A 16,410-nucleotide genomic window follows, 5' to 3' on the forward strand; every position below is an offset into this window, starting at 1 on the left:
CATCAGAAGTGCTGAGCTTTGCCAAAACATCCTTTGGGCTGTGCTGCTGACAGCGTTTTATTCTTGACTCATGGAATATTCACCGGATCAGGGCAGCGTGCAGCTGTGCTGCCACCTCTCCCACGTAACCTCCTGAGCCGCAGCACACCTTAACAGTCACTGTTTGCTTTCCACCTCCCATGTTTTTGTTATATTTAGAGCTTATTTTTTGGCTGAGCTTCCCCACTGCTGGGGCTGGCTGATGCTCTCTAGTTGGGCTTGGCTCAGGGTTTTATGCCCTGCCCTCAAACAGCAGGTCCTGCCCAGGTGGGTGGAAGCAGGCCAACTGTGTGAGCCTGGATTTTTGGCAGTGGGGAGGGAGAGGACAGTGGGTGGAAGTGCCTGTCCTTGCCAGCTCCTCTGTGGCAGCCTGGTGAGCTCAGATCATCCTGGTACTGTAGAAAAAGCTGGTTTACCCTGAAGCTCCAGGTCTGAAGTGTTTGAGATATACTCCAACTGAGTGGAAATTAAATCCCCCATGGAAGGAGATTTTTCATCTTATTTTATTGACCCAATGAATGGGGAGGTTAAATGAGCTACCCACAGCCAAACGAGGCCCTGGACCAGGCATCTTGCTGTTGGCCCCAGATTTCTGTATCACAGCCCCATTCCCATCTCTTTTGGCACTGTAAAATTCCATGGGAGCAGCGGCAGGCTGTTGCCACAGCACTGGGCATCATGGAGGGCTTTGCAGGCGTCACACTCCATTCCCACCCCTTCAGGGGTTTCTTTGTGCTCCTCCAGAAGGCTGTGATTGATTCCTCACTGGAGGAACAAAGCACCTCACTTGAATATGCTAAACTTTATTAATGCCCACAGAATCATAAAGGAAAAGAAAAGAGAGGAGGTAATCTGAAGAATGTTTGACCACGAGCCCATTTGTGTTTTGAAATGACACAATGTGTGTGTTTTATGATAGCTGCAACCACTTTGTGTGAAGATAAGAGATTTAACATAATGTTTTTTTTCTTCGCCGTCGTTTAGGAAAAAAAGGAGCCAACATACCATTGCTGAAAAACATAAACAAAGTGGCCTTTTATATCTCTTTCTTAAAATTTAGGTGGTTCCAAATGTGTTTCTACTGAATGGCTGGTGGGTTTGGTTTTTTTTTTTTTTAAGTAGCAGAAACCTTGGTCAGTTTTAAAACAGTTCCTTACAGCTTCCCAGGTAAATAAATTAGAAGTTAGAGCTGGTTTAGTAGCCACTTCCTGCCATGAAGGCCAAACAGGATTCATTCCCTGTTTTCTCTGTCACGCAAGGACCGGACAGGGAGCACACAGGTTATGACTAGGAGAGTGTTTCAACCTCCTCTCTATTTAATTAGTCATATAATTAACACTTACTAAAAGGAGGTAATTTTTTCCGAGCCCTTGTAAACTCCTAACCACTTCATTGAGCTGTTGCTGCTTTCAAAAAGGCTGCTGCAGAAAATGCTGGTGTTTTCCAGCCTCAGACACTTTTCTCCCAACCAGCACACAGGGATCACAGAGTTGTAGACAAAAATCTGTACCAAAAAAAACCAAAAAAAGCCAATTTGTTCACTCCGTCTCTCCTAAGGCTGCGGTTGCCTTATAACAGGTGAAAGGCATATAGTTTCAGTAATAAATAGAAAAAACAGCGGGGTAAAACTGATCTAAAGGTAGCAGGGAGGAAAATATGAGTATTCTGGAAAACTTGATGTGAAACATGACTATTTGTAAGACTTCTTGTTGGCACATAGGCAGGGGATGTCCCTGCAGCTGTAACTGCATCCCCTTCCCTCCTCCACTGCTCATACCCCAGGAGCTGGGTGTTTGCCAGGACCAGCCCAAGCCCTGCAGATCCCGTGGGATGATGGAGCAGCACCAGCTGGGTGGGATGTTAGGAGAGATGTGACCCTTGCTGGGTGAGAAACCACCTGCAGACTGGGACAGGAACCACATCCCTGGAGTGATCCAGACCTGTGGAAAGCTCTGCGCTCCCCCAGTTGCTATTTTTTTAACCTGGGCCATTTCACCAGGGTAGGTGAAGTGATCTGAGGGGGGAAAGGGGTCATCCATGAGCAGCTCAGCTGATGGGAACATCCTGCCCCATCTCCTTGGCTTTGTTGGTGGACAAAAACCATTACTGGGCTACATTTGTGCTCAAACCCCACCAAAAGTCCCTAAACTCAAGGCACCGTTTTTCCCTGTCTCAGGACCGAAAGCAGGGAGCAATTTTCCCCCAGCTACCGCTGAGCAGCTCCTGCAATAACCCGAATGATTTCTCCCGCATCCCAAAATTGCTGGTGTGAGACACAGAGCCATGTGAGCTTCCTTCCCCTCCCAGCAGAAGGCCGGGGCAGGGGAGCAGGACGATGGCCCTGTGGAGAGGCCGGACATGCAGCTGGATTTGATCAAAGCCTGGCAGCACTCGCTGCACCCGACAGCCCTGTTTACATTATCCGGCGGGAACGGGCTCGCATGGAGTTTGCTAACCTGGTTTTTGGTTCTGGGAAGCACTGCTGCCTCCAGGGAGTGGGGGAGGACGGGAAAGGGCAGACAGCCCCCTCCCAGAGCTCTGGATGGAGCGGAGTGACGGGCTCCTTACATGGATCCATCCCCTGTGGAGTGATGGTCACTGCGTGCAGCAGATGTGCTGTCCTGGCAAAGGGGAATGCTCCCATCAGAGTGATGGGAAACTCCCTCCCTGTTGGGTTTTTGGCTGTGCTGCTGTCCCTGATTCCTTCAGAGCATTCGGGTGGTGGAGTCACAGTGTGAATGTTCCTGTTCACAAGGTTTTTCCCTTTTTTAGTTCATGAAATCATAGAACCACAGAATGGTTAAGGTAAGGGACCTTGAAGATTGCCTTGTTCCAACCCCCTGCCATGGGCAGGGACACCTTCCACTAGCCCAGGTCACTCCAAGCCCTGTCCAACCTGACCTTGGACACTTCCAGGGATGGGGCAGCCACAGCTTCTCTGGGCAACCTGTGCCAGGGCCTCCCCACCCTCACAGCCAAGAATTCCTTCCCAATATCCCATCTAACCCTGCACTCTGTCAGTGGGAAACCATTCCCCCTTGTCCTGTCCCTCCAGGCCCTTGTCCCAAGTCCCTCTCCAGCTGTCTTGGAGTCCCTTCAGGTACTGAAAGGCCACAAGAAGGTCACTCTGGAGCTTTCTCTTGTCCAGGCTGAACAATCTCAGTTCTCTCAGGCTTTCCTCATAGGAGAAGTGCTCCATTCCTCTAATCAATTTGGTGTCCTCCTCTGGACTCATTTCTTCACTGTGTACAAGAGGTTTCAATGTGGCACTGGGAGTACCAGGGGCTTGGTCCATGCATGTTTGCTAAGCTTTTGGCCCCTACTGGCTAACAGCAACCTGTGGGATATAAATTCCAGCAGCAGTATCCCAAAAAACACACAAGCCTTTAGGATGAGAAACAAGATGCAGTGTTTTCTTCTCTGGGCAAGAGTTTTGGGGAGTTACAGCAAGGCACAGAGGACAGGCTGGATGTGCTGATGGAGGGAAAATCTGGCCTCTTGGAAGTGATGGAAAAATATGGGTCATGTGGGGACCCAGTTAATGGTGTGGGATTTGTGTGGGCTTCAAGATGCAGGGCAAAGAGTTACAGGAGGGGTCTTGGGGCTTCTGTGGTGAGGCTTGAGGGTGTCCAGTAGGTGTTTTGCAGGCAGAGAGGAGCATACCTCTGCCCATGGTTGATGCTTTTTGGCACTTCTTTTACTTTTGCTCTAAGTTGTTAGTGTTATTCTGGTTGTAAAGGGACTCCAAGGCTCTGTCAAAGCCCAAGGCCTGTTTGAAAACTCACAATGTGAAATGGCCTCTTGGTCACTCATCTCAGGGTGAAAATTATATAACATGATGGGGATAAATTCTCTTCATTTTTTAAGGAGGAAAAACTACTGCCTGTAGTTGTGGCTGGTTGGTCCTGTGTCCTGCTGAGGAGGGTCTTGGATTTGCCACGTGTAGTAAGAACCCACTCATTAGTGGGTGACAAACTGCATATTTCCAGGGCAGGGCTGAGTGTCCCTGCACATCTCCAGCGGGGTACCTGCCATTACTCATCACTCCTGAAAACTGTCACCTTCACTTTGCAGAACATCATCCATCGTGTTTCCTCGCACTCCTTGGAATGCACTAAGTAATCAAAAGGAGCAGCTGACAAAATAAATGAGGAAAGTGTGCTTTTTATAGGGACGTCGCCCAAAGGCCATGATGGGCCCTCTGGGATGTGCCGCTTCTGCCCTTCAGGAGTGCTCATGTTCCCACTCACGGGGCAGCTGGCAGAAAGGGTCACTCCCATCCTTCGTGCGCATGGACACGATCCCGCTGTCCTTGGCTTTGTTTGGTGTTATCTGTCTGCTTTCCTAATTAGCCATAGTCCTGCTACCTCTCCTACCAGACATGATGCAAAATAAATGACCTAAGAATTCCCCCCAGAACATGGCTCATTAGTGATGGACCAAACATGAGGAAACCCAGGAGAAAGGCTGGTCAGAGCCCATCGTGAGGTGAGCTAAATGATCTACCAGCTCCTTTCCCCTCACAGGGTGCAGGGCTGTGATTTGGGTCACACACCAAAGGTTCCCTGGCTCATACCCTGCAGCCACGCAGCTCCAAGTGTGGTCGGGCTCTCTCTCAGTCCACACACCCTTCCCAGTTATCCCACAATCCTCATGAACATATGGCTCTGTCAGTTGTCAAAAAATGCTGGACAGAGGCTTTGTGGTCAGCTTGATCTCTCCCATCTGGTCATCTGATCTCTTTGTTCTCTGGACTCCCATCCCTCCACTCACTGTGGAGATAATTTGAGTAATGCTTCCCTTGTTCTTTTCGTTTTGCTGCGTCGTTATTTTCCCTGCTAGGAAGTGCAATCTTCTCCTTCTTCTTGGCTTCGGGGATAAAAATGGTATGGCTTGACCCTGGCTGCCTGGAGAGATTTGTTTAGTCTTTCCTGTGTTGTGGAGCACACAGTGTGTGCAGCGCAGCAAACCTGTCCAAGTTCAGCGGGACAGTTTGCAATGGGGAAGAGATGAGAAATATCAGGATCCAACCTGAAGATTTTGATTTCCATCAAGGTGAGCTGTGGCAGGAGGGCTGTACCATGTTTTCTTCAGTCCACTCTGAGCTGTGGGTTTGTTGGAGCTTGTCTCTTCATTTCCAATGCCTCCAGCACCTTGTAGTGACTGGAGAAGGGATGAGGAGTCCCTGGGGGTCACGTCCGTCGCAATTCCTCTCTCCTTTTTATCAGACCTCTGTTCTTCCAGACCCAGCTTTGGCTGAACCCCGGTGAACTTCCCTTCCATCCTCGTGCTCTTCCTCCTTCCCCACCGGTGCGTTTGCAGCCATGAACTTCCCGTGCCCGACCCGAGAGTGTCTCTGAGAGGTGTGATCCAAGTCGTGGTAGGAATGGCTGCAGCCGCAGGAAGGAGATCGCTGACCCACCCCTGGCTCCCACTCAACCCTCCTAATCAGGGCAGGAATGTCTGTGGCTGAGTGCTCCCGGCTAAAGGCGCTGTGGCCTCTTGGCTCCCCTCGGCGAGCGCTTCCTTTGCGGGCCATCCGTGCGGGTCAGGCCGGGCAGAGCACGCCCTGTGCCCTGGTGGATCAGCATGTTTTGCTGCAGTGGCACCAACGGTGCGGGAGAGGGCTGGGAGGAAGAGCAGGATGACACACAGACTGAGGAAGGCCTGCGGGGTGAGTCGGTACCACTGCTGCTCCTACCTTTGTGCGTGGAGATGGGCTTCTTCTGGTAAAGGCAGTTCCTCTGTCCACGCTGAGAGTGTTCTGGGATGGTCCATCATGGCATCCAGTGCTGGTTTCTTGGTGTGAATTTGGAGGTTTTTGGTCAAATGGCAGCTACTTTCCACTGCTTGCTGTTGCATGATTGATCAACAAGGAGGTAAGACCAGACCTTGCAAACAGGGGTGTCCTGTGTGCACATGAAGACACATAGGATGAGGGGGAATGGCTTTTTGGCTGAGAGAGTGGTGAGGCACTGGCACAGGTTGGCCAGAGAAGCTGTAGCTGCCCCATCCCTGGAAGTGTTCAGGTTGGACAGGGCTTGGAGCAACCTGGGCTAGTGGAAGGTGTCCCTGCCATGGCAGGGGTGTTGGGACGAGATGGCCTTTAAGGTCCTCTCCAATCCAACCCATTCTGTGATTCTGTGATCACCTTTCTCACTGAGATCCCCACCATGGCCACAGCTGCTCCCAGCAAGTGAGATGCAGTCCCACGAAGGAGGCTCAGGTGGATGTAGCAGCTACCCGAGTGGTGTGGCAGCAAATTCTGCCCACGACAGCTACAAACCCCATCTGGCCGGGGTTCAGCCTCTCCTTGTGGTGGGTCTTGCTGCTGTGCTTGGAGGCTCAGGGCTCAGGTCGCTCAGGGCTCTCTGCATCCTGCAAAACTGGGGGCAGGTCCTGGTGTCAAAGCCTCTCGCCCTCCCAAAGCCAGCGGTGGAGTCCGTGGGGCTCCACGCTGGAATAAGGCAAACAGGATTTAACCTTTGCTACGGCGTGTCCCAGCCAAGAGCTATTGTTAACAAACTTGGACCCCGTCCACTTGGCCGGGGTGGTTATAAGAGCGGAGAGTAAATAATCTGACATTAGAAATAAGTTAATATTTACAAACTCAGGGCCTGCTCCTGCTTCCATCACTCTTGAGGAAAAGGGTTTTGCTGTGGGCTTCGCCCTCGGAGAAGCCTGCAACAGAATGGGTTGAAAAGTATAGCAGTGCAGCTAAAACCCCTGTAAGCAGATTTTACACCCTGCCCTGCAAATACAATGGCAGGTACTGTTAGAGCAGGGCCTGGCAAAAAACCTCCCTTGAAAAGATCCCCTTTACACCTCCACGCAGGTCTGTGGAATGTGATTTCTTCATTTGCCTTAGCATTTTACCTAATAATTTAAGCTGACACCTCTGCGGTGGCATTTTTTTAATGTTAGAAAAGGTGGCATTTTTTAAATATTAGAAAAAAAATGTTTAAAAAAATGTCCCCCGTATTTTTCCTCCTCCTAAGAGGATTTTTACCCCCCCTTTTTTTATATCATCATCCTTCTGGTGCTTCCACTCCCACAAAGACAGGGGCACATGCTTGACTGTAAGTATCCAGTAATCCTATTCACTCCATGGGTGTTTGAATGCTTCCAGTTCAATATGGATGTAGTCTTGCCAGCCCTGGGGTCTGGGCTCTCCATAACTAACTTCATTGATGGATCAAGCCAATGCCTAAGGATAACTCCGAGCTATCACGGAAGTCGGAGCTGGAAAAGACCAGGAGGTTCCTCCAGCCTGTCTTGTCGCCAGTGCAGTGCTCTCCATTATTTCTCATCAGAAAGGAGATCCAGTTCCCTGGATATTTGGTTTAGCTTGGACACATCTGCTAAGGTCTGCAGATTTCAGTCCAAAAAAAGGGTTATTTATTCAGTTATATTTTCAAGTATTTTCGGGAACTTTTTGCCAGAGTGTCCTTTATTTTTTTTTCCCCTGTGCTTCCAAGATGCCTATTTAAGCAATTTTTCATGCACCTGTAATGTAGAGCCCTGCATATTTATTTTAGGGAAAAAGGTGCAGGGGATGAATGTCTCATTAGCACTGCTTTAATCACTTAATTTTGGAGGGAAGCTGCCAAACTCCGAGCTAGAGCATTGTGAGCAGAGTTTTCAGGGGATTTTATTTCTCCTGGAGTTTTCTTGGCAGGGACAGGTTGCAAAGAATTGGTAGCTGAGCGGATGGTGGAATTATAATCCAAAAATTGTCCACTGGAATTGCCAGGTAACCACATGCACAGATAGCAGAGCTGTTTCCACATGCAGACACAGCAAATTTCAGCTCCTCCTGTGGGACCTGCTCCCTGCTCTGGTGGTTTGTGTGTTGGGTGCAGGTGCTGGTTTCCTCTGTGCTGCTTCTTGTGGGGTCTGAGAGCCCATAAATCGGTTGCAGAGGGAGGGAGAACAGCTCAGCACAGCACGGTGAATGAACTGTGGGGCAGCAGAGCCTCTGCTAAAACCTGGGGGAATTTGGGAAAGAGCTGGGTGCTTCCTGTGCAAAGCTTTCTCTTCCTCCTGAAGAGCCTTGGAGGGGAAGTTTGGGGCAGAGCTTTCCCTCTGCAGTGGGAAGGGGTCTGTGCACCATGCAAGGGGTGGAGAGGACAAAGCACAGGGTTGGTGTGGACAAGAGAGGAGAGAAACCCTAAAACATTCCCAGAGAACAGCAAATAGTTCAGCTGAATGAGGAAGACCAGGTGGTGACTCCCGGGGTTCTTGGGAATGCCACACGAAAAGCATCCACTGCTGAACTGCAGAATGTTTTTTCACACATGAAGGAGGTTGGCTCAAGGAAAACCCAGGACAGGAGTCTGTGGTGTCAAAAATGGTGCTCCTAGGCCAAGATCTATAATATATAACTTTTAGTAGATAATAAAAAACCATAATAGATAACACGTACATATAATTATATATATCTAACTATATATCTCTAATTATATATAAAAACATTGTTCAGAAACCTTTTTATTTTTTATTTTTAATTGATGTTTGGAGCAGAGTTCCAGACAACACTAAATTAATATTGCTGCTCGGCCTCTTGGGTGGTGTTAGCAGGGTTAATGGATGAACTATAACCTTTAAATTAGGCACAGGTGCAAAAGTAGATTTGATAAACACCACCCAGGAGGCGGAAGGTAAAGGTGAAAAGCAAAAGTACTAATGCCTTGAATATGTTGCTTTGCCTCTGTCCAAACAAGCAGGGCAGAAGGAGCAAAACACTCGAGTAGTTAAAAAGTTACAGATTAAAAAGTGAGATTTTGTATTGTTTTGATATTTGATCACCGCGACCAACAAAGAATCATCTGGTAGTTTTATGATGATAATTTGGTCTGGGTTAATATTTAGGTACTGGAAGAGGTTGCCCAGAGAAGCTGTGGCTGCCCCATCCTTGGAAGTGTTCAAGGCCAGGTTGGATGGGGCTTGGAGCAACCTGGTCTAGTGGAAAGTGTCCCTGCCCATGGCAGGTGGATTGGAATGAGATGGTTTTTAAGGTCTCTTCCAACTCAAACCATCCTGGGACTCTGATTTTTCCAGCCTCAGATAAATTGGAGGTTAATTTCGGGGGCTGATATTTCAACAGGGATAAACTGAAAATTGTCCATGTTTTTAACAAAGATAAGTATAACCTGAGCTGACCACCAAGCCAGTTATATCCCAAAGTTGCTCCAAAAAAATGAAGCCTGAGCAAGGAATTACCACTTGGAGATATCCAAGCAGTGCAGCCAGTTTCTGACCAGGGCTTGTATCCTGATTTACCAATTGGTAAGGGAGCCTCACAGATGTGGGGAACTATTTAGGACTGAGTGTTGTTTCCAAAAGTTTTGAAGGCACTCAGCTGCCTGCAATTAAGTCACTGGTTAGTTTTTGGGAGAATATAGCTGGTATTTTAGGTAGGAACAAAATGAAGTGGAGAATTCATAGGTATCTCTGGGAGAGTAAACACCAAGCTTATTTTGTTGTACTGAAAAGTCTCATGCACTAACTGTCGATTATTCTGTGAGTGAGCTGACAAACACAATGTTATTTATGGGACACGAAATTTGTATCTATTAAAAAAAGGAAAAGGAACAACAGTACACAGGTCGTAACTAAAGGAGTTAGCCCATGGAATTAGCTTTATTTTTTTCCTTTTTGGCCCATCCTCCCTGGTATTTGACATGTCATTAGTCCATGCTGGGAGGGAGAAAGTGGAGCTGCACACACACGACCAGAAGACGTGATGTCACAGTCCACGAGGAAAGAAACAGCCAGAAGAAATGCAAGAAAGCACTCGCTCAAGGAGCCTGTGCTACATCCAAGTTGTGTAATGGGTGTCTCCTAAAATTAAAAATAGTGGTTGACCCAAGAGCCAGGAAACGCTTTTCCAAGTTTCAGTCATTTTCCCGTACGTGCGGTTTTGTGAGACCATTTCAGAGTGTGGTGTTGGAGCTCTCCTGGATGCTTTGTCACAGCCCCTTCTCTTTTCTGCTGGACTCAAGTCACAACTCCTCCTGCCTTTGCAGAGCAGATGTTCCCCAAAAATGCCGTGTGGAAGGGTGTGATGATGGTAGAAGTTTCTCATTCTACCCCTTGGCCAGGACTTGTAAGAAATTGCGCCTGGACTTGGAGATCCATTGATCATCAGCACTATCCTGTGGTGTTTTTACAGCAATGCCCCTTTTGCTATGGCATTGCTCCTATGGCCAGGGAAAAGCACTAATTAGTTTTTTTTCCTTCCTCAAGAGAGGAAAACAGAGGGGACAGAAAGATCCACTCATGCCCCATAACTTCCCTGCCTGCTGCCAACTTCCTTGTCATGGATGTGAAAAGGCCATCACTGGAAGATGGTTGAGATGTTCATTCCAAGAACTGACATCTCCCCTTGCCAGATCCCTTCTGAAAACCCCTCCAAGGTAATTTTTTAAAATTTTTTTTAAATTTATTTTTTTAAATTATTATAGCTGCAGAGACAAAGACTGAGGAAGCAGCACCAAGAGAATTAGCATCTCCGTCTGCCCTAGGAATGGGACTGCAGCTCTGATGATCTGCAGATTGAAAAGAAGCAAAGCTGGAGGAAGAGGTGCTATATAAAAAAATTCACGTATCTTTTCAAATAGTTGTAAAAAGCCAGCTGAGCCTTGAGAAGACAAACCTTTCCTTGTAATCTCTTAAGTGTGATTATGTGCTTTGTCACCTAAATGTGCAAACACCATAACGCTTTTAAATTTAACCAAAATAATTCTAAGCCTTATCTGAGATGACTGCATTCGAAAGCAGTGAAAATGTTAATGCTAACAACGGGGTTTTTTTGTTCTCTAAATTCCTATCTTTAATTTAATATAACACACTGCTGTTTTAAAGGGATATTAATATTCTTTTCAAAGTGTTTGGGACTTTTACATAATTTAAAAAATATTTGCAGCTGTTTTGAATGTATCTGCAAGTACTGATAGACAAAAGGCATGGATATCCATAAGAACGTTGTCATAATACATTCCATATTAACGTAAGCAAAAAAGAATGCTTGCTCAGGAATACCAAAAAAGGTGATTGGAAGACCCACTTCTGTGGCCTTAACATCTTCCTGCTAAGCAAGTTACACTCCTTAATTTTTTTTATTTTTTTTTTTTACTGCATTCTTAATTGGTTACTTGCATCTGCCTTTTAGAATTAGCAGCTTTTTTGCATTTGGATCATCCATAGAGCTGAGCTTGGGCCATTTGTTTTAGATTTCCAGGAATGATTTATTTGTACTGTAATGGGATGGAATCATACAGTGTTTCCCCATTTGTTTTCAGACTCAGTTCAGGGTATGGTTTAAGCTCTCATAGTATATCTGGGAGTGCCGATTCCACTCTTGTGTCCAAGGCCCACAAATCTTTTCTTCCCCACTGTTTGCACCTTTCTCTCACTGCATAAAACTTGAGGTCCCAAAGCCAATAGTACATTAGGGGGGGAAAGGGAGAGATTATCACAGATGCTGAAGAATTTACTCCTGGTTTAATCACTGAAGGATGGAGTGTGTGTGTCTAAATAACACGGTAATGAGCAGGGCAAAACCCTTCTCAAATAAATTTGTTTTCCCCTCCATGCTCTGCATTATTTTAGAAGTCCTGACAGAGGGTGGGATCTTACTTAGTCTTTGTGTTGGACATAGGCATAGCAGGAGAACTTCTTTGGGAGGGGATATCCACTAAAGTTACTTTATTTTCCTTCCTTTCCAGTCATTGGGATGCTGTATGGATTTAGAAGATAGCAGTCTTTTCCTATAATAACTGACAACTGTGGAAACCTAGAAAAATATGGTGTATGGGATCTCATGGAGCTGCCTTGTCAACTCCTCTTTCCACAGTAGGACTGGCTATAAAAAAAAAGACTTCTGTTCCTTTTCATCTTCTGTTCTTCCAGCCTTTATGTTAAAAAAAAAAAAACGCAACAAACCCAGAGCAGCAAACCAACAACAAATAATATTGGGGGAAAAAAGAGGGAAGCAACAATTTTTATGGCATACTCAAAGCTTCTTATGGCTGTGTTTGAGGGCAATTCCGTGTCCACAGTGCTTTATGGCAATTTTGTTGAGCACAGATCTGGGCTTATAATGAATGAACTGTCCCTCTCGCCGTGATAATAGAACATGAGAGTATAAAAACTTTGAAGTCCAGGAGGCAGCTGAAAAGAAAACAATAAACTATGTATATGAGACTAGCTTGTTGCCTGGTGATTAAGAGATGAGGACCCCGTAGGTCAGCTCCCTATAGGTACAAACAGATGTTTGCACTGTTTCACAGCTGCTAAATATGATATAAATCCAAAGAATTTCTCATGTTTTTATAAAGTTTAAAAAAAAAATACCCAGACAGCAAATTTTTGGTCATTCAGATACTCTTACCAAATGACATCTGGTTTCTGTACTGCTTATTTAAGCAATCCTTAAAAAAATGTTTGCCAAGGGGAATAACTCAAACCTTTTAGTTCTTCACCATATATAACTGTACAGTTTAGATTACAATGTAGCATGCAGAGTTTATTATAAGCAATGCAGTTCTTCATTTCTTAGCTAGCAAGTATTACTTTAAAGAAAATAGGATAAATATTATGTAATTAGTTCAGGGAAATTCATGTATAGTTACATTTCAGAGTACCCGAGTTTCAGATCCAAACGATGACAAAGAAAATGAATTGTTTCCATATGTTAGGAGATAGCCCGACAGTTATGAGTTAAGGCACAAAAATGCAATGGGGGCTCCCATTAATTGGGAATAAATGACTGCAGTAAGTGGAGGATTGGGATGGGAAGGTGCTCTGAAGGCACCATCACGGCCTTTGGGACCAAAGGAGAAGGAGAAATGGGTGAATTCACCAGCAAGAGATCAACAAGTCTTGTGTTTTGGTGTGGGTTTTGACTCAAGCTGTTGGTTCATATGCTCCTATTTGAGCATTCATGAGGTCTTTCTGGACTCTCTTCGGTCTGAGAAAGGGTTGTGTCTACATTGGTGACATTCCTTCAAGGCATGTGCTAATGAGTCTGCCACTCCTACCTGGCCACCTACTATCACGGCGCATATGGGAACTTAATACCCTCAAACCCTTTATCCCTGTGCCAAAATTGGTTGATATTGGCTAATGGGCTCAAAAGTTATTTTCTTTGGGACTGAGAGGGGACAGACGGACTCGATCTTAGGGAACATAATTGCCTGCACCTCATGTCTGTTGGAAGCCAAGCTAAAAATCTCGGTATTAAGCTTATCATATAAATTATATATGCATGTATTTTACAGGGGAAGATTTATTGCCTTCAATATCTAGGCATTTCATGCTTTTGAAGTAATGCATATCTTGATCCAACAAATACTTAGGCTTTCAATTCTCCCAGTGTACTGAGGGTCCAATAAGGCTGCTTTTTTTGAGAAAGATAAATCCCAAAGAGCCAAAGAACCAAAACTAGCCTATGATCTATGTGTTTTCTTTATGGCCTTTACTACCATTACTATTTCAAAGGATTAAGGCTAGAAAGGGTGCGCTGCCCATTAGGACCTTTGAGTGCTGGTTATTGACCTATTCAACGGTCTCAGCTGCTGTGACTCAGTGACTTCCACCCTTTTTGAATTGGTGGATGCGCAACTTTTTCCAGTTGTTTTGGATCTAATGAGTATGCTTTTCTTCATTTCTTTTCACAGGCCCGTCTGTTAGTCTGCAGACAGGAATTTGCACGTCCACAGTGACTATAACATTAAATTTATCTGTATCTGCGGTCTTTCTCGAGGTGCCTGGTAATCAACAGCTTTCTTCTCTCTCTTTGTCAAGCAATTCCAGTGCAACAATTATCATGAATCATCCATTTTGTATATATCTCAATGACTGGTTGGGCTTATTTTCACATGAATACACACATCCCATAGCACTGCTTGGTAGCTTGAAGCAAAATGTGGTCATATGTTGTCCAGTAATGACATGATTGCATTTTTGTCTGTACTTTTTTTCTCTTCTTGATTTGGTCCGTTGCCACCATTGTGAGATGCACTGGACTAATTGCCCATCAGATGACAGGAGAACGTGCAAGTCCTTGAAAGTGGAAGCTTGGTTTATGTGGATGAGAATGGAACAAGCAGTGAGTTTATTCTCCTTTGTAAGCTATATTTTAAACCATCTTTTGGGGTTGGGGCTGTTAATTTTGTTCCATGTTTGAGCAACACACTGGGATCCTCCCCCAGGGCAGAAGAGTAAAACCCTGCTGCAGTGCAAGTATTGCTGCAGTTGTAATTAGTGGTAATAACAACTGTTGTGGTAGCAATCTTAAGAAATATTAATAGTGGGACTGGTTTAATTACAATGGTCTTCATGCCTGTGGTGGCTTTACCCTTCCTCTTTCTGAAGCTCCTGCAGCTTGCTTTCATTTTATTGCCAGTCTTATCAGACTGGATATTTCCCAAAGTGGTACATTTAAAGGGTATTTTCCTGACAAATAAACAAAACCCCCCAGTGGTTAATTTGTATTATTCCTCTCCGCTCTCTCTCTAGCCAAAACACAGATTTACTCCTCCTGCCACAGTCCCACAACTTCCTGTTTAGTAGGAAACTTGATTAACTTGTTGGCTCCGTCAGTCTCGAAGGTCTTGCTTTTATTAGGGAGAAAATTGTTTGTTCTGCTTCCACGAGATTTCACTGGGAAGAATTGTTCACAGTCAGGTGTTTCAGGCACAGCTTTTAACTCGAGTTAAATAAGAGCAAACTACCACAGGGGCAATTTTTGGAGAAGACACGGTGCTTCAACATTGCCTTAGGTGTTACCAAGCTGAGATAAACTCAGTTTGCAACTAGATGTGGTCACCTGGGACACACCAGGCTTGCTCTAGTTTTTAAAAAGGTATGAGCATGTTTCAATACGTGAACACTGTGTTTTGGTGTTTTGGGGTTTTTTTTTGTCTGATTTAAATAAACAGACTAATTCTTGCAGGTGGAGAGAAATTAATCTTCTAGCTGTGTCTTGGCCTCTGCTGACCCCGTGAAACTCCAACCAAGGACCCAGAGGGATTGACCAGTTTTGTTTTCACTCCTGCTTTTCTTTCCTGCCTGGTGTGTAGCGACATGCTCTGGCAAGGGGCAGGGGGTACTGACAGTGTTTGGCACAGAGGGGGAAATCAAGAGCTTCACACCTCCTGAGAGCAAGTCTGGTTCCCCAGGCTTCAAACCAGAGACCTGCATTTGATGGAGGAGTTATTTCTAAGTTTCGTAGGTCTTGGGAACATTTTATCCTAAAGTCACAGTGCCATCATATAAGAAAATATTGGGTTTTATATAATTCCTGGGGGGTTCTGTTCAAGTTTTTTTTTTTTTACTCTTTTGATGTTGGGGTAAGCTTGGCTTCTGCTACAAGAAAACACAAAAGTGGGAAAGAGGACTTTTGAGGTGAGGATTATGTCCATATATAATAGCAGACCCAGTAAGAACTTCATAAATCCTTAAAATATTATTCTTCCTGTAAGAAATGCAGTGTATTTGTGATGGTGCAACATGCTACCATGCATTCAACTGCGTGGTCTTTACTGGACATCCATAGGTAAGTACCATTCTGTGTACATTACAGGATGGCCTAAAGCTTTTTAAACAAAATCAGACAGAGGTATTATTTTAGCAGAAAGCTTTTACATTGATTTAATGATGTTTGCAAATATTTCTGCAAGGATAAACATCTCTGAAGAAGCCAGCTCTAAATAAAAAACGCTGCAGCAAACGAGGAATACCCTGACTGGGTGTACTCCAGCTGTTGGGGTTCACTGGATGAAAACCAAGTGATGACAGGCATTAAGCAGAAACTATCTTTTCTTAGTCATCATCACAGTAATCTGAAAAGGTGGAGAGGGGAACATCACAGGCTCTTCTGGGTCTAAACCCAAATTAGCATGAGCACCATCAACACTTCTCGAGAAGCGTGCACTCACCAACGCTCCACAGCCAGGCTACCGTGTCGTGTAAACGTGTAATGTGATGCAATTTGTCTGCTGGTTGCAGACTGAGTTTGACATTTTTGCTTAATTCACCATAGCCATGTGAGGGGAGCGCACGCTTCACACAAATTCCACTCTTGTTACTGCTCTGCACTGTTGCAGAGGCAACACTTCTAATTAGAGACTATCTCCACATTTGGCTTGGCAGCCAAAATAAACTTCTAGGAGTTGCATGCTGCATGGCTTTTATCTCCACTCTGGTGGTGGGCTCTTTCCAGCAGTTCAATTGCAAACACATATGGAGACCAAGGACATAAACATTTTGGGGGGGAGGAGTGGTGTTCAGTTACCTTCTCTCAGCATCGCTTTGGAAAGCCCCATCCAGCGAGGTTTCTCTTACACGTGACTCTCCAGTAACATT

General features: G+C 45.4%; 1 long non-coding RNA gene across 1 annotated transcript; it reads left to right on the forward strand.

The window, feature by feature from the left end:
- The first annotated feature begins 9,811 nt into the window (after positions 1-9,811).
- LOC135416443 (uncharacterized) lies at positions 9,812-13,893 on the forward strand. The gene is made up of 3 exons (XR_010431581.1): positions 9,812-9,949; positions 10,288-10,457; positions 13,722-13,893. It is a non-coding gene; the product is annotated as an uncharacterized LOC135416443 (long non-coding RNA).
- The last annotated feature ends 2,517 nt before the right edge of the window (positions 13,894-16,410 follow it).

Source organism: Pseudopipra pipra, chromosome 6 (genome assembly GCF_036250125.1).
Source record: "Pseudopipra pipra isolate bDixPip1 chromosome 6, bDixPip1.hap1, whole genome shotgun sequence".
Lineage (NCBI taxonomy): Eukaryota > Metazoa > Chordata > Aves > Passeriformes > Pipridae > Pseudopipra > Pseudopipra pipra.